This window comes from Vulpes lagopus, chromosome 7, assembly GCF_018345385.1.
Source record: "Vulpes lagopus strain Blue_001 chromosome 7, ASM1834538v1, whole genome shotgun sequence".
NCBI classification, from domain to species: Eukaryota; Metazoa; Chordata; class Mammalia; order Carnivora; family Canidae; genus Vulpes; species Vulpes lagopus.
The window spans coordinates 107620493-107638943 of record NC_054830.1 but is presented as its reverse complement, the minus strand read 5'-3'; the positions used below and the strand labels follow the sequence as shown (position 1 = coordinate 107638943).

At 45.4% G+C, this 18451-nt stretch overlaps 1 protein-coding gene and 1 pseudogene across 2 annotated transcripts in view; one reads left to right on the top strand and one right to left on the bottom strand.

Annotated features, from left to right (window-relative positions):
- SPOCK1 (SPARC (osteonectin), cwcv and kazal like domains proteoglycan 1) overlaps positions 1 to 18451 on the bottom strand; it is a 498184-nt gene that overhangs the window by 102806 nt on the left and 376927 nt on the right. The window lies entirely within an intron of this gene.
- Positions 17738 to 18123, top strand: LOC121496270 (annotated as a pseudogene).

The window sequence follows — 18451 nt, the reverse complement described above, 5'->3', positions numbered from 1 at the left end:
TCTGACTCACTTCTGATGATGTCTAAGAAGATCCAGGTCTGAGTCCAGAAGGTCAGTCATGAGGACAAAGGGGGGCAGAGACATGCCCAGCACTTTCAAAAAGCTGAGTCTTGTGAGGAGATGCCAAGATCTCAGTCTGGTGGGAGGGGATGGTTAGGTAAGCAACTGGCAAGAGTCCACACAGGAGGGACAGGAATAGAGACTCAGCTATGAAGAAGCAGGCATTCAGGGACAAGATGTCACTGGAAGTCTCCATGAAGATGGCAAGGGTGGATTTAGATGATGGTGCATGACAGTCATCCAGGTACCGAGGAAATGAGACACGAGAAGAGGTTTGGTACACATCCTGAGGGTCAGTTAGCCTTAGGTTTCCACCCTGACCTCCTGCCCTGGGGCAGGGAATGGCGCCAGGAAGGCTGCAGAGACTGGGCTGGGCCTCAGTCTACAGAGGTCTGAGCAAAGCAACATTGCTTCAAAGATCTAGGAGCCCGCTACACATGCAGTCCTCAGCTCCAATCTTCACACAAATCTCTCCTTCCTGTGATTTCAAAATCAGCAAGCTCGAACTAGTTTCCTCCCACCCCTACCAAGTTTCTACTTGCATATTTTGATGTCAATCCAGAACTTGTGTTAATCAGGCCAAAATTCATTAAGGAAGGCCAACTGTGATCTCCAGGAAGCTAGCTGCTCTCCATCTAATATAATTTGTGTTTCATACAGCCGAGTGATTTTTCAAACACTCTAACACCAAGCTCTGGGTGGGGGGGACCCCCATGAATGAAATAGAACAGCTCCTGTCTCACAGTGCCTATTGCAATGTGTGTGCTCCCTCCTGTTTGGGGGAATCCTGCGCTGCAAAGTAATAATGACTACTCATGTTGTGGTACCCTCATCATGTCACTGCCACAGATAATTAAGCTCATCAATTATCTCCTTCCCTTTGCTACTTGGGGAGGATGCCACTCGCGAAGTTCACAGGAAAGCCAGTATATCAGCCACTTAAGCCCTCCGCAAGCATACTGGTGACCTCCCAGGAAAGCACAGTGGTTAGAACACAGGCTCTGGAATGTGTTACCCTGAATTCAAATCCACCCTGGCTCTTGACTTCCTAGCTATGGGAAAGTTAGTTAACCTTCCTGTTCCTGACTTTCCTAATTGCTAAAATGGAGGAAATAATTCTACCAGTCTCAGTGGCCTTCTATAATCCATTAATTCAACTGACATTTTTTTTTGTTAAGCACCTACGATGTGCCTGGCAATGTTCCAATTGCTAGACATATAGCAGTGCATAAAACAGGAAGGTTTGCTGTCCTCAAGGGGGTTTACATTCTAGAAAAGGAAGCCAGATACTAGGAAAGAATCAACATGAAATGAAATGATACATATCAAGTGGTCAGCACAAGGCCAGACACAGAATATGGCCTCTGTGACAGATGGAAAGCACCAGATACATTCAGGATACCCGTCACCCCACCACACCCACCCATGGAAGGAATGGACGTTCTTTCAGCCTACATCTTGGGAAATCCCGGCGGGCTTCTTTCCCTCCAGTGTCACAGAAGTGAACAATGACATAGTAAGAATCCTACAGGAGTCATGAGTGGGGAATTTGGAGACAGACAAACCCAGACTCAAATATCAACTCTTGTTTACTCACTCATTGACCTAGAGCAAGTCACTTAACTCTGTGATGTTCTGTTTCTGCATATGTAAAATAGAAATGACAATGGCACCTGACTCTGAATTGTGAGGATGAGCCAAGATTGTGATTGGGGCTCAGCCGGGTGCCTGACACAGGGTAGTGCTCATTCTCCTCTGCCAAACCTACTCTCACCACCCCTCAACCCCAACTCAGCTGTAGCAGCTATGGTGCCTCCATTCTACTTCAGAGACTGTGCCCAGAGTGCCTGAGTCATTTCACTTGCCATCCATGAAGATGTCATAAATTCTATCCCCACAAAGTGGCTTTGCCCCTTCTGCTTCATAATGGTAGTGCTGAGCATTGGGATGTGCTCCAAGCTGCACAGTTGTCCAGGGATTGCCCATAACTCTCTGTCAACCTTGGAGCCATGGTGGGGTGATGGAACGAATATCTCCTCCCTTCCCGACTATAAGGTCCTGGCAGGCAGAGGCTGCCCATCCCACTCTCAGCATTTGAGATGTTGCTGGGACATGGAAAACACTTGAGGGCTTAAAATGAGTTGAAACAGAACCAGTCTGGGGGGATAGGGAGAAGCCACTATCAGAGAGGAAGTGGTCATTTGAATTCCCCCAACAAAAAGGCCCCTGTAAGAAGTATTAGTGAAAAAATGAATGCTCTGCTAAAGACATTGTGGGACCACAGGGGAGGTTACATCAAAAAGAAAACCTCAGTTAGGGTTTTCCATCTCCTCCAAAATTTCTCTTGAGCTGCCCACTGACTGGGTCCCTTCCTCAGAGACAGCCCTCACTTCCTTGGCTCTGGAAGTTTTTCCTTTGGATCCACAAACCCATCATTACAGTGAAGTAAAGGCCCTTTTCAGGAATCCACCACCTGCAGAAGCAAAAGGATTATACATAGCACATAACTTTCCACAGTCACACAAATATTCTGCATTTATTGCAGTTTTAATGAGAACAAAGCAATATAACATTTTTAAAAACTCTAAAATCTCTATGTTTCTAGAAGACAACCAAATATGCAATTCTAACAGAGGGGAATATCAGTATCCAGCGTGACAAACCATAAAAGGAGATCACAGATTGAGGGTTCCCTAAGCAGCACCAGTGAGATCAACCAGAACAGCCCCCGCCTGACCCCACCCCCCCACACCCATACACAACAGGTGATGAAGGATGGCAACCTGATGGGAGCTGTCAGAAAGGACCCATAAGTTACTAGAAAGGAAAAACCAAAGTTTAAATTTAGGGCCATGACAAACCACAGCTCAGAAGCATTTGAGAGGCAAGAGCAGGAAAGTGACATTTCCCCAAACAGAAGCTCAGCTCCAGGGAAATGATCCCACTTGCCATCTGTACTGGTGGAGAGCTGCTGGCCAGCCTCCCCTCCTGGCTTTCTGACACCAGAAGGAGTGAGGAGGCTACTAATAGAGAGGGCTGGGAGGAGATGGTTTATAGAAAGAGATCTGTGCCCTGGCCAGCACTGTGAACACTTTCACCCTGTGGGGTGGGGAGGAGGAACCTTGCCTTTCCTAAAGGGATGCTGAAATGGACACCCAGGTGCACGCCCATGTGAAAGAGGATGGCCAAGTCCAGTCCTGGTTCCATCATTACTGATGCAAATGACCATGACAGAAACTATGGGGCCGATGTCTCCTTAAAGTAGGGCATTGCACTGATGAGCTGTGATCTTCACTTGCCAAGCCTGCTTGGTTCTTCAGGTATTGGCCAATAGGATGGTTGGAAATGGCATCACACCACTGTTTCACCAGCACAACACCCATCCCCCATCCTGCTCCCACAAGGCGGCGCTGTTCAGGGCTGGGGCCACGGGCTTCACCATGTGAGGGACCTTGGTTTGATCCCAGTGCCACCACATACTAATTGGAGTCTGGTTCACCCATCTGTAGACTGAAAATAACAACACTCCCTTCGGGCGCTGTTATATTTAAGGCAAGTGAAATGAAAAATGCTCTTGGAGTGTTGAGCACCGGGACTCCCCATCTGGTCCTCCTTCCTTTTCCTACAAAGGGCCCCACATCTTCCTGTCCCACTCCCTAGGTGAACCTGCTGCCTGACAGCTGAGGACACCTGAGCTCCACAAAGGACACAAAGAACTATTTCCTGAACTCTGGCTCTTTCCCTCTGCTCCTCTCTGACACCTCTCCCTACAACTCACACTCAGCCCCAACCAGAAGCTTTCTTGGTTAGAGGCAACATAAGCCACCCCAAAGGTGACAAGACGTCAAGGCTCCCCAACCAGCCGCCACCTCAGTGCAGAAACTGAGCAAGGACAGCCGCGCTGCTTCTGTCATCATTAGCTCTGTGTGATGGATGAAGAAATGGAGACTCAGAGAAATCACATGATTTGTCCAAGGTTACCAGGATAATACCGAGGAAAGCTGAAACTTGACTAATGTCTTCTGAGTCCTGATCAAATGCTCCTGTTATGTAACAAGCTGTCATTCCCCCAGCGGCCAGGGAAGTCCTCGTAGGTATTTGTGGAAATGAATTAGATCCATACGATAGGGACACATCAGGCAATGCTTCCTGAAGAGAAGGATGATGGGAAGAGTGTGAAGCCTGGTTTTCTTTCCCTTCCAACAGAGTAAGTGCATCAGGACCAGAGAAGCAGAGTCACTGGGTGATCTCCTTTCTTCCCTAGCAGTGACGGCCATAACCATAGGCTGTATCCTAAGGGGCTGCAGGCTAGAGGTCTCCACCCCCCAGACCTCTGCTCTTCCCGAGAGAGAGGTCTGGGTCCTGAGGCATGAAATCAGAGAAGTCACCTCACCTCTCTGAGCTTCCATGTCTTCCTCTGGAAAACTGCCACTGACATTTTGGGGCTATGTACTAAGTGGGAGAACAGAGCTAAAGCTTGTAGCATGGTGCAACATGGATAAACAGTAGCTATTTTATCTTTATTGTTCCATTATCATTACCATTATCAATATTGTTCCTATCTTCAGGTTCACCTAAAAGAGTTACCTACTCAAGATCGCTCACCCTCAGAACTCCTATACCCCTGGGCCTCTGCACAGCAGGGAGGGCTCACAGTGGCTGGCAGCATCTTTCCCAGTGAAGGCACAGCATGGCTGCTGGGGCAGGGGACCCAGGGAGCACTGTTTTGTGACATGCAGGCAAGGCTGGAGTCAGAAGTACAGCATCAGCTGGATCTTTCAGAGGCCCAGAGATGGCTCCCTAGCTTCATGGGAGAGAGACCGAGAAAGACCGCAGAAAGAGGTCAGGAAGCAGGCAGAAAAAAAGAAGGGAAAGTGAACCAAAAAAAAAAACATGTAAACCAGGGAAAACACACGGTAGCTCCCTAACTGCAACTTTCCACCCAGGATTTCTGGGTGCTGCTGACACTATATGTTTTCTCTCAGCTTCCTGGTACCCACAAACATCTGTCACCCTTTGATGAAAAGCTCTTGTGTGGAAATCAGGAGGCTCAGGTTCTAGTCTCTGCTCAGACAATAACCTGACTTCTCCTGGGCCCAGTCCTCACATCTATAAACCTCAGGGAAGTCATGGAGTGGGCACCAGGAGGCTGGACCAGTTAGGTTCTAAGCTTCTCTCCAAATCAAATACACTCTGCCTTCATTAGCCAAAAGAAAATCCTACCTCGAACGGATGTGGTCTCCTGTCCAGGGAGAGCCTACATCTTTTCTTCCCACAGAGCCACCCACAAATGTGACTGCAGTCTGAGTGGCGTCATGAATGGGAAGTCACATGACCACCTCCTGCATATTCATTAGGTAAATTTAACTTCCTACCACCACCGGGTTTAATCTATGGGAATTTAATCCTGTACATTTCTCCTTTGCTCAGCAGTATCTCACAGAGTTGAAAGATGAGCAGTCTCTGTCTCCCAAATGGGCTTGTTTTTACTTTGGGATACAAATCACCTGATTGGCTTGCTCCAAGGCATTTATAAAGAAAGATAAAAAGAGAGATATCAGGATGTCAAATCTATCAACCTTGTAGAGCAAGTTTGCTAATCCTCCTGCTGCTCATCTGACCCACCATCACCCCACCCCTCGGATGTCCTAAGCTTTTCATGCCAATCACCTCTATTCTGGCAGAAACTGTATGTTGAGAGATTCACAATGTAGTCGCAAGGTCATAGTTCTTGACCTCAAAGAGTTTTCAAGTAGATTAACAAATGGATCAACTAGCATATTATACTAGATTGGCCACAATGACATTGTGGACCATGGCAGGTGACTCTCAGCACCATGGGAGCTGGAAGATGGCAAACCCACGTGAGGACAACTCTTCCTGGTGGCTGTGCAACTTTGTGCAAGATTCTGAAGATATGGACACAACATGGCATGGAGGAGACCAGGAACACAGAGATTAGGAAAGAGGCTTAGAATCCAAACTAGAGCTCATTTTTGTCATGAGGCACAACAAGAAACTACTGCATTTGATCAAGCAGAGGAGAAGCACAGCCTATGTACCTGGAAAAGAGGCCAGGAAAACCACTGTGACCTTGGCCGATAGGAGGTACTGAAGAACTACACAGGACAGAAATGAGGAGCTAGAACAAAAATGCAAGAAAGAGAGAGAGGATGAGAGGGTCGGCTCCTGACAGAGCCAGCTTATCACCACCCCTCCAGGCTTCCCATCTCCCTTCTTGTCCCTGCTCATAAGCATCAAAGTCTTTGACACTCCCTCTGAATCAAACTGGAAGAACACAAAACCAAAAATCTTCAAAGCCACTCTACCTCAACAGCTTCTTCTAATTTTCTGTTAGCTCTGCTGGGAAAGGCAAGTAGAAATGCCTACAGGCTTGCAGAGTCAAAACTGTAGGGACAGCCCATACCTCAGATCGAATACACTAACCCTAGTGGTCAACCTATTAATTCCCTGGATATGGCCACCCTCCTCCTTCTCCAATACCTGCCGCAAAGTGACGGCAGAAGGCTTTGGTGTCCATGTTCTGAGAGCAATGGGACACCAACAAGGTCATCTTCATATTCAAGACCTGGAGAGCTATGCTGCTTCCTACCAGTGCCTCCTGAATGATCTCGTTAGCACAACTACTTGTGATTTCAGTCAACAGGAAACCCAGGGGCTGACTTCTAGAAACCATGCAAAACAGACAAGGCTTTCATCAAGCGACATTCTCCACTGAACTTGGATGTCCATGCAACTCCAAAGTCCTCTCAGATGCATCACCTCATAGTGAGACAAAAATATCCACACTTACACTAATTTTTAGGGGGAAAATAGGTACATAAGTTGAGAATAAGCTTTTAAAAACTTGTTTTTGAATACCCCTTGGCAAGTCCTGGGCTAGAAAGCTTTTTAACTGTAAAAACTCTATGGTTTAAGCTAGAATATGGAAAAAAAATGACACCTTCTAAAATATACCCAGAAGGTGACTGAGGAATGTGATAGAGGCCACCAGCAGGCTGGCTCATTCTACTCCCCAAATAATTGCCTGCGATATAAGCACTGGATCTAACACTTGGGTGCTAGATATTTTTTGTTCACTGACTTGATTGGGAATCCATGGAGAAATGGAATCAACTTGGAAATGGTCCATCATTTAAAACAACAGAAAGGGAAGCAATACTTTCTCTAACAAAATGTGCAGATCCCACATGAGACAAGCTGCTAGTATTAAGATTTTATTTCAATGAAAAAGGGTTGAGCTTGCCTCAAGAACAAAACAATTTTTTGCAAAACAGCAATTTGAAGTTCATCCTTTTGTCAATAAAATTGCTGTGCAATTTCCAAACTTCTCAAAGAGAAGCAATTAGTCAACAAACATATTCGTGAGTCATGGCACAATGGGAGAAGGAGAAGAATCCCAGCTCTGTTCTCCACCTCAGAACATCTCTGTTGTCCTAGTCTGAAAGAACTAGGACTTAACCCCTGGTCTCTGTCTCTGGCTGTATCCAGGCCTTTCTCCATGTGTGGATGTCAGGCTTCTGACACACAGATATAGGCTGCCTGAGGACATCTGAACTTCCATTTCAGTGCTGCTCACTGAGCAGCCAGCCTAAGTAAGCGGCAGCTATAAGTGCCAACTCCTAGAGGGCAGGCACCATGTCCACCCTGTCTCCACACTCCCCAAGGCCCAGCCAAGTACAGGGATCAGAACACAGCCAGCATTTTTGCTGCCTAAAGTTAATGAAAGAGTAGAATCAGTCAAGTTCAGATGCTATGGAGAGTTTCATCTTGAAAGCTTGAAATGCCTCTCAAATGCTCCATAGTCCCCAAGTTGGAAAAGGAAAAGGGTCATGGCACAAATAGAATAGGCAGATTTTGTAAAAGGAAAATTCCTTTGTTCCCTTGGGCTTTTAAGCAAGGGGCTTTGACAAGAAGAAACTTGATTCTCCTGAGACTCTAAAGCACCTGTCATCATGAAGCTCTTTTCTACAGTTCTCTCTGGCTTGGTTTCAGATTCCAGTCTACCTCCTCCCTCATATTTTCACATGTTTATGCAGCCATGGAACTGAGCCAAGTCATGGGGAAAAGGCAACACAAAACAATAAAAACTAGGCCACAGGTTCTCTTCCCACCCTTCCGTCTTCAGTGACCAAGAGGCAAAATGTAGCAGAGACACAAATGGACAGGGTTGGTGGAGTGGGCCAGACAGGGTGCACAGATGTATCTAACAAACCTGACAGTTTCTTTAGGAGTTTGAGGACTCCATCCTTCACACTTGGTAGCCTATAAGTTATTTCCTCTGTCTTTTCAAGGACTGTCTCTTCTTTACTCCACCCCTTCCTTCCACCAGCATTTATTGAGCGCCTACTAGCTACAGGCACTGTAGAAGCTGTTAGGAATATGAAGTAACAGGTCTAGCAAAACAGCACCAAGCCACTACAGGATGACACTTGCAAGGGTTATCCTAAACTGAAATAACAAAATGCTTGCTGTAGGTGAGGATAAGAAACAATTTCTTCATAAAAAGCATCAATACCAGGATGCTACATGCCCTGGGCTGTCCTTGAAAAGGGCCTGTGCACATCTCCACTGGGACATGTGCCCACTGGCAGCATCTACATTTAATCTTGGTTTACAGGTAAGGACAAATAAAAATATCAGTTCTTTGGACAGACACAGTTAACGCTAACTTCTGGGTCCCGCTGGCTCCCTGAACCTTCCTCTGTGTCTGCACTCCAAGTTTGCTCATTGTTGGAGGATCACAGACCAACCCTCCCCTCCAAATGTACATTACTGCCAGGGAGGAGCCCTGAATTGTTCATTTCTGTCATTTCCAGGGCCAGACACAAAGGGTGGCATAAAGGTACAGGTACAGTGAATGGTGAGTTGAAGTCTTTTCTCCAGGACTGAGAGTCCCAGAAATGGGAGTTCATTTGTCCTTAGAGATTTTTACATTAGGTTACATTTGCTCACAAAGCTATTCTATCTAGTATGACAAAAAAAGAGTCCCCAAAGTACTCATTCATGTCAGTCCTTACAGAACAATAAACTTACATTTCCATCATTTTCCTGTCAATTCCACTAGGAAGCTACATAGAATCCTTCACGGTTTGCCCCTGCTCACCTCTCAGGCCTTATCTTTCCCACTTCTCAACCCACCTATGTTCAGTACGCAAGTGTCTACTGAGTCACTTCTCTGTGTGAGGCATTGTGTAAGCCGCTGGGAATGAAGCAGTGAGCCAAATACAAATGCAGTTCCTATTCTTAGTTACTCATAGTTTATTGGGGGAGAGAGTTATTAATGAAATAGCCTTACAAATACAAAAGTAAACCTTATCTCTGGTGAATGCCAAGAATAAAAGGTATCTGGTACTGTTGACATGTTTAACAAAGGGCCTAACATCCCGAGGACATTGGAGAAGGCATTCACAAGGGACTTACCTAGAGCTAGGATCTGGAGGATGAGCAGGAGTTTGCTATGGTGGTGTGAAGCTCCGGAGAGAGAGCCTCTGATGGGCTCACTTCCATGTCTGTCAGCATCCTTCACACTTCTCCCACATAGCTCAGCTATAATCTCCTCAGAAGACCCTCCCTAACTTCCCAGGTGAGATATGACACCCTTCTGTGTGCCCTTGTGGTACTCTGCACATGCCCATCTTTATGAAGCCACTTAACACCACAGGGCTTTCCACTTCCCTTTCTGAAATGAGAAGTCTATGAGGGCAGGGGCTTTACCTAATACATTTTTAAATCTGCAGCCCAGAGAGAAGCAAGTAACCAGTATATTCTTGATGAATGGAAGGAGAGACAAATGAACGGATGGATGGATGCAGTGTTGGTCATTCTCATCCAGCTCTTCCATCTCTCTCAAGCATATGTATCTATACATGTCAACAGCAGTCAACGCACCTTTGTCTTTAGCATCATGATTTTATGCTTTCCCTGTCTCCCCAGACTCCTAGAGGGCAATCAGGAGAAGTTGTCATTCTCATCAGTGGGCAGGAGGGTATAATCATCCCCGAGCCCCAAGAGATTCTAGACTGGAAGAAGCCCAGAGCTATACTCCAAAGCTACTCCAGCCCATTTTGAGGACTCTATACTTTATTTGTTCATCAAATCTTTCATTCACAAATATTTACTGAGTCCCTCCTATATGTTACACACTATTCTAGAAACGAAGCAGGAAACAAGACAGACATGATCCCTGCCTACATGGAGCATACAGTGTAGAGAAATAAGTAAAATAAGATGATGGGAGACACAGGGAATTGGCTGGAAAAAAGCAAAGCAATGCATTAGAAAATAAGTGATAGTGAAGCTGACTCCGTTGTGTCATGGTGGTCAGGGAGGGCTTCTCAGAGGAGAGGACCTGCTAGCTAAGACCTGAATGATAAGAAAGTAGCATCCATGTGAAGTTTTGGGGCAAGAGGATTCAGGCAGAGGGAATGGCATGCACAAAAACTCTGATGTGGGACACGTTTGACACACCAGGGGGAGATATGCACATCAAGGTGGCCACAAAGAGAGACGGACAGAGAGACATGGCAAAATATGGTTCGACAGAGGTCAGATCATGGCATATGTGTGAAGGAGGCTAAGGATTTTAGACATTCTGCAGGTGATGGCAAGTGCACAGGTGTTTTAATTGCTTGCTCAGCTGCTCTATAAGGAACCAACCAATGGCAGCAAACACAGATGGAAAGAGGCCAGTGAGGAGGATGGCAGGGGCCCAAGTACAAAATAATGGTGGCACTGGTGTCATGGGAGTACCAGCAATGAGCTGTAGTCAATTACACACAGTTTGGAGTTTAAGAGGACAAGGCTTGAGAATGGACTGGCTGAAGAGGATGAGAGAAAATGAAGAGTTCAAGAGGGAGAATCACCTGTTTGGGCCACAGTGAATAGGAGATACCAATTCCACATCTGAGTGAACAGTCCTGGCAGGCCATTCAAACACCATTGAGTAAACACACTGTACTATGAACTTTCACTGCCATTAAACCAGCAAAGTTGAAGCGTTCCCATACTTTAATGACTGAAAGAGACTGGAACTGTTTAGGTTCTGCTCCACTGAGGTTCAGATCCAACTCTGTCACTTACGGCTGTAGGATCTCAGGTAAGGAACAACCTGTTTGTGATGCTCGGTTCTTCTGTGAAAATGAGACCAAAACCAATCTACCCCAGGGTTGAGAGGACCTGACTGGTTGGGGAGAGGCAAGCACCCAGGGTGGCAGCAGGTGTAGGCATGGCACCGGGCACCAGCTGATTGGCCTTGTTCCTGACAGCTGGGCCTGCCCACCAGCAAGGAACTGTGGTTCACCATTCTTATCGTTAGCTATTATTCTCCCTAGGTTGATGAAAACTTCATGGGGGAAAAGAGCCCAAGAAATTCCAATGCAATACAGTAATACTGTTTTGAGTGACTGAAATAGCGGGTCAAGAAAAATGACAGCGACAGGGATAAAAATGTGGATCTACAAAACATGCAATCAAGAAAACCTGTGAGCTGTGAAAACCAAGTAACCTCAGGACCCCTCACTCCTTACCCACAGCACCACCTCCCAGTGCTACCCAAGAACCTGGCAGGGTGAGGGAGAGGTGGATGGGAGGGAGAGGGTGCACTCTCACTGAGAAGGTAGGGTCCCTTAGGAGACTAGACCGGGGAGGCTATTAGCACCAAAGTATGTGGCAGGAAGCACTGTGTTTACGTGATACAATAATGGAGTGATGAGAACAAGCCCACCTCATCCTCGGCCCCTGACTCTTTGTAGTGGCCCTGAAATTGCTCAATGATGTGCTGAGCTTATTTTCTGCTAGTGGGCACATCGTTCTTTCCACGTGTCTGGAATAAAACAACAGCTTGCTGCCCAAGACAAAACAAAAACATGTTTCCATGAGGACAGCTTCAGAGCAGGATACTTGGGAGAGGGCAACACACAGAGGCAGTGCCAGTGGGGTCAGCTGCCATCCACAGAGACCAAGCTCTCCCCTGCATACCACCAATACCCAGATGTCCTGATCAGGTCTCTGAGCGGGCCTGGGTCATCTGATCACAGTTTGGGAAAGAAGTGTGCTAAAAGGGAGGAGTTCATGTTCCCTGTGGGGAACATTTCAACTATTCAGGAAAAGGGGCCACTCGTGACACTTTAAAAACCAGTAATCCGGACACCTGGGTGGCTCAGCATGTAATTCCAGGTCTGGGGATCTAGTCCCATACCAGGTTCCCTGCAGGGAGCCTGTACCTCCCTCTGCCTGTGTCTCTGCCTCTCTCTGTGTCTCCCATGAAAAAATAAATCTATAAAAAATAAAAAATAAAAAAAATAAAAGCCAGTAATCAATAGAAGCACAGTTGTGTTCAAGAAATCCATAAACTGGCCCAGGCCATTATCTATATTCAATTGTCACCATAGGATTAGCAGATCCTCAGACTAGAGCCATAGTATTTCTTTGAACTTAGGAAAAAGAAACTTCTTTCATTAGGAACTGATTTTCTTGTCACTAATTGACTTCCACCCATCCCAGATTACTCTGAATGAGTCACTTCTATTCATGGTGTTGGGACTTCAGTGGTGTTGGGATGAAGACCATCTGGATTTCACAAGTCATCACAATAACTTTATGGTGAAGCCTGGCTTCTCCACTTAGAGCTGAGAGACCAAGGCAGTGTTAATGGTTAAGACTCTCTCTCTCTTCATTATCTCAAGAAGGGGTTTGATACTACTGTGTAGCTGAGAGAACCAGTGTAAGAATTAAATACGATCTTGTCATGTCATGTGTGTAGCATGGTGAGTGGCACATGGTTGACACTGGGTGTGGTGTGAGCACTGCTACTGGTGTGGATCACTGTAGGTGGTCAGCAGTGCAAACATGGGCCTGGAGTACAGTGCCCAGACCAGGGGACATGAAGGTGGCCCCTGGAGAGGGATTCTGGAGTGGCCCACATGCCCATGGCCATGTGACTGGAAGGCCTGCTTTTGCTTAGTTACTTAGAATGGGGGGGAGGGGGAGCTTTCCAGGAAGGAGCAGATCTAGGCCAAGTTTGCTGCTCCACTTGCACATCTGACAGACTCGACTAGGACCACATTTCTGTCTCCTTCCAGTCCAGAAATGGTCAGGATATGGCCAAAGTCACTGTCACTCTGTCCTCCAACAGGACACGGTCGCAGAGATACATAAACCTTGGCTTACCAATCCCAACAAAGCTACTCCCAAATCCTAGAAAGGGCAGCTGGCTCAGTCCGCCTGCATTGGCAACCTGTACACGTACTGAGGACATCACAGGGGCTCAGCAAGCCTTTGATGAATGAACCAGCAGCAGAGAAAAGGGTGAGATGACAGCAGGGTGAGTGGAGCAGAACAGTGTGCAGAGACCATTCCCACTTGCAACCACTTCCTCACCATCCTGCCACTTGATAATAAGTTCTCAACTTAGGCCCACTCTCATCACCAATAGGATATTGGCCATGTCCAACCCTGCTGTGGCGTGGTGCTCACTATACATCTACGGAATGAGTTACGATGCACCTCAGTGCCATTTAACACCAACGGGCCAAGCATCTACCTGCTGGGCATTGCCAGGAGACCATGCTTCCATCGTTCAGAATGTGGAGCAACCCCACCTGCTCAAGACCTCAGGAAGACAATGTCAAGTGTGATGTAAAATGTGGGCTACTGGGGACAGATGGGGACAAGTTTTCTGGAACAGGTCCTCAGATCTCCTTTGGGAGGGGACAGGTCATATTTATAGATGGCTTTTCTATGTGCCAGATACCATTCTTAGGACTATGTAATCACTAATTTGACCTTTGCAAAAAGTCTGTGAGGTAGGTATAATTATTTCCATTTTGTACACAGGGAAACTGGGGCAGCAAGAGGCTTCAGAAGTTGTTCAAGGTCATGGCTAACAAGCTAACCTGAGATCTGAGCAGACACTGTCCAGCACCATCAGACAAGCTCTTAACCAGGACACTGATGTGTGAATCCTCCATCCATGCTCTGACACATGCCTCACCTGCCCACACCTCCACCATACCCCTCATCTGGCTGACCTACGACACCCTCACTGTCTATAGTCTATCTTCCCCTGAGTCAGGAAACAACTTAGGGACAGGACCAGTATCTGCCGTGGTGCTGGTACATAGCACTGATGCCTGGAGAAGTCACCCTGGAGAAGGGTCTCAAGGCTGGCCCCAAAAAACTTGGTGGCCTCTCCAACTCTGCACACATGGAGGTGTGAGACAGGAATCAGCAAACGGAGCTGAACACTTGCAGAGGCAGAAGATTGATGCAGCCCATCCTAAGCATGCAGCCCTCGAAGGCACTGTCTCCCTTGTTCCCATCATGTAGGACTGATGGCTTTGTTGTGGCTGTCACAGGGTCCATGTCAAACATGTCATCTTTCCCCTCACCTGCACTGACCATGAGTTCTTGCTCTTGGGCATTTATATACTTGGTGTAGTTTCTTCTTGCCGCACAGTGAACCCTAACCATCCCTCTGGCCCAGGCACTTTCTCTGAGAGGCCATGAGGTCTGCAGGTACCACCGGCCACCCTGGGAGACCTGCCTTGGGCCAGCCGCTCCCAGAGTCATTTTTCTGGCTACTGCTCAGTGTCCTGAGATCTTTGCTTCTCAAAGAGGGAGAGAAGGGAGATGCCACAAACGAACACCTGAAACCTGGGCTCTGTGTCTCAGGGAGTGCTACAGGTCAGGACACGCCTCAAGTACAAGAGGACTCTCCAGGAAAGAAGAGCCCAAAGTGACTGAGTGTTCACAGTAACATACGTCTTTTTCTCTTTATGTGTTAAACCAGGAAAATCTGTGCTTGGTGTTGACTCTATTTTCCGACATTATTTCCCAGCCCAGATGAGGCCACAAAGCAGGAGGTACCAGCACCACTCAAGAGAGACCTGCAAGCTCACCGTGGGCAAGTGGACCACTGTGCTATGCTCAGGACACCCTCTGCCACTCTGGCCATCTGTTTACAAACTTTCTAAACAGTGCTACTCAGGTACAGTTGGCATACCATAAACCACACATATTTGAGGCGTCCCATTTGAAGAGCTTTGCTAAACATAAATACACATGAGACTTCTGCTGGAATCAGGGTGATGGACATACCCATCACCCCCAAAAGGTCCTTCCTGCCCCTCTGTAATCCTGCCTTCCCATCCCCTCAACACCAAACTACGGGTTAGCTTGCATTTTCTGAAGTTTTATATTAATGCCAACAAATAGTAGATACTATTTTTGCCTGGCTTCCACCCAGCATAATTATTTTAAGATGTATTTGTGTTGTTATGTGTATCAGGAGTTTATTCCTTTTTATTTCTGCACAGTATTCAATTGTGTAGATGCATCACATTTGTTCATCTAGTCACTTGATGAATATTTGGGTTACTTGCAGTTTTTGGATGTTACAAATAAAGGTGTTATGAGCATGTGTGAACAACTATTCTGTGTGCATGTACGTCCACTCTCTTGGGTGGAGATCTACAATTAGAACAGCTAGATCATATACATGGCACTTTAAGAAACTTCCCAAATGTTTTTCACAGTGGCTACACTATTTTACATTCCTTCTAGCAATATAGGAGGGTACTGTTTCCTCCATATCTTTGTCAGCACTTGAAATGACTGTTTTTTTTAAATTTTAGACATTCTAGATATTGTGGAATCTCACTGTGGTTGTAAATTTGCATTTCCTCAGTGATAATAACATCGAGCATATTTCATGTGCTTATTTGCATTATCTTCTCTGATGAAATGCCTGCTCAAATCTGTCCCCCATTTTTATTACTTTGCCTGTTTACTTATTATTGAAATTAAGGAGTTTTTTATATGTGTTGGACCCAAGTCCTATACCAGATACACAATCTTCAAGTGTTTTGTACTAGGCTGTGGTTGCACTTTTCACTCTCTTAATGGTGTCTTCTGAAGGCAGAGATGAAAAATGTTTATCCAATTTATATTTTACACAACACTGTTCCAGTGTTGTATGTAACAAATACTTGCCTAATCCAAGGCCACAGAAATTCTTCTATTTTTTTCTTAGAAAAAAACCACAAGTTGTATAATTTTAACTTTTATTTTTAAGCCTATGAGGTATATATTTTTATGGCTTTACAAATTTATCACTTTGGTTTTTCCTAAAACTCTCTTACATACACAGCTTCCTTCTTTTTGCTAATATTCACTTTATTTATTCAACACTGGAGGTAAGATTAACAGGAGATAGTTTCTCCCCTCAAAGAGTGCTTTTTTTTTTCTTTTCTTTTCTTTTTTTTTTTTTTTTTTTTTTTTTTTTTACTTAGGAAAAATTTTTGATATATGCCAAAGTAGAGGAATTAATATAGTGGATCTCCACAACCTCAGTTTAACAATTTTCAAGATTTTGTCACACTGGCTTGTCCATCCCTCCATCCTTCCATCCTCCCTTCCTTCCTTCTTTCCTCATAAATTGCCATATGGCAAATGCTCTATGTTCCTCACAGTGTATCTCTTGTAAAACTATGGGTTTTTCTTACTCCACTACAATGCTACCACCGTATCTCATTCCCACTTCCCGATAAATTTTCCTAAGAGTTCCCCAAATATCCTTCCTTCTTACAATTTTGCTGGTTTGTTTCTCTTTGGGTTCAACCAGTGTTGACAAAACATTTGGCAGCTATGTGTCCCACTCCTCCTTTTTTCATGCACTAACTGGATCCATTTTCTGGCTCCCTGAACACTTCATGTTCTGAATTTGTCTATCTGCCTCTGTGAGGCCTCCCTGAACACACTCCTTCACCCAGCACATCCTGTCAACAGAAGGTAGCACTGTAGGCTTGACTAGATTTAAGTTCAACTTCTTTTGCCAAGATACTTCACATCCAGCTGTGTGCTCCCTACCACAGGACACCTGAAGACAAACAATGCCACTTGTCCATTTCAGTGATTCTGTGATTTATCTGAAGGTTCAGGAGTTAATAGCCTCAAGTTCATTATCAATCTGTTGTTTAATGGTTTCATCCAGGTTTGACTATTGCCCATATCAGCTGTACCATTAAAGGCTGAAAAATGGTGATTTCCCAGTTACTACTTCTGCATTTATTCACTATACGAAGTTCTTCTGTAAAGAATTTTCCCCTATTGAATAGAGCTTTATGGTTACCCTGAAATATGATTTGTACAGAATAGTATCTGTTTAACTGCTTGTTTTTAATTGCAAAATTTAGAATAAGGAGCTGAAGCCTTGGTTTCTTTTCCAGGGTAAAGAAATTTTCATGTGTTTCCTTCATTAAAATGTACTTTTAATGATTCTATTTCTCCCTTTCAGAGTTGGCACTTTCTGATAGCATCTAACTCATTGCTTGGGTTTTACACTGTCATATTTTTATTTAAACCCTTCAAACATTTGTACTGATTTTACATGAAAATCTACCTTTCAGTTTCTACTGTTGATTGTCTGTGCTGCCTCTTGTTCATGGTGGCTTACTTCACTCTATGTTTTAAAGAATTATGAGTCATGTTTGGCAGGGTTTTGAGGGAATCCCGTGAAGCTTGAGCTGATGGCTTAGTCCTCCAGAGACCATTTACATCTGCAGGAACCTCAGCGCATTCTCACACAAAACTACTTTAAGTCAAATAACCAGATTCAGTCTTTTCTTCCCCGGCTACTTGAAGCTCGGCCGCCATCATGAACGACACAGTAACTATCCGGACCAGGAAGTTCATGACCAACCAACTGCTTCAGTGGAAACAGATGGTCATTGATGTTCTTCACCCCGGGAAGACAACAGTACCTAAGACAGAAATTCGGGAAAAACTAGCCAAAATGTACAAGACCACACCAGATGTCATATTTGTATTTGAATTCAGAATCCATTTTGGTGGTGGCAAGGCTTTGGCATGATTTATGATTCCTTGGATTATGCAAAGAAAAATGAACCCAAACATAGACTTGCAAGACATGGCCTGTATGAGAAGAAAAAGACTTCAAGAAAACAGTGCAAAGAACACAAAAACAGAATGAAGAAAGTCAGGGGGACTGCAAAAGCCAACGTTGATGCTGGCAAAAAGTGAGCTGGAGATTGGACAGCAGAAGGAGTAAAGATTCTGCAGTGGATTTATCTGTGGTGATTGTGCAGATTTTTCATGAGAGGATTAATAAACTAAGAATGTTAAAAAAAAACAAAAAACAAATAACCAGATTCAGGTTTTCGATACCATGCCAAGAATATAAATTGCAACCACAGGGCAACCCCGGTGGCTCAGTGGTTTAGCGCCGCCTTCAGCCAGGGCCTGATCCTGGAGACCTGGGATAGAGTTCCATGTGAGGCTCCCCTGCATGGAGCCTGCTTCTCCCTCTGCCTGCATCTCTGCCCCTCTCTCTGTGTATGTCTCTCATGAA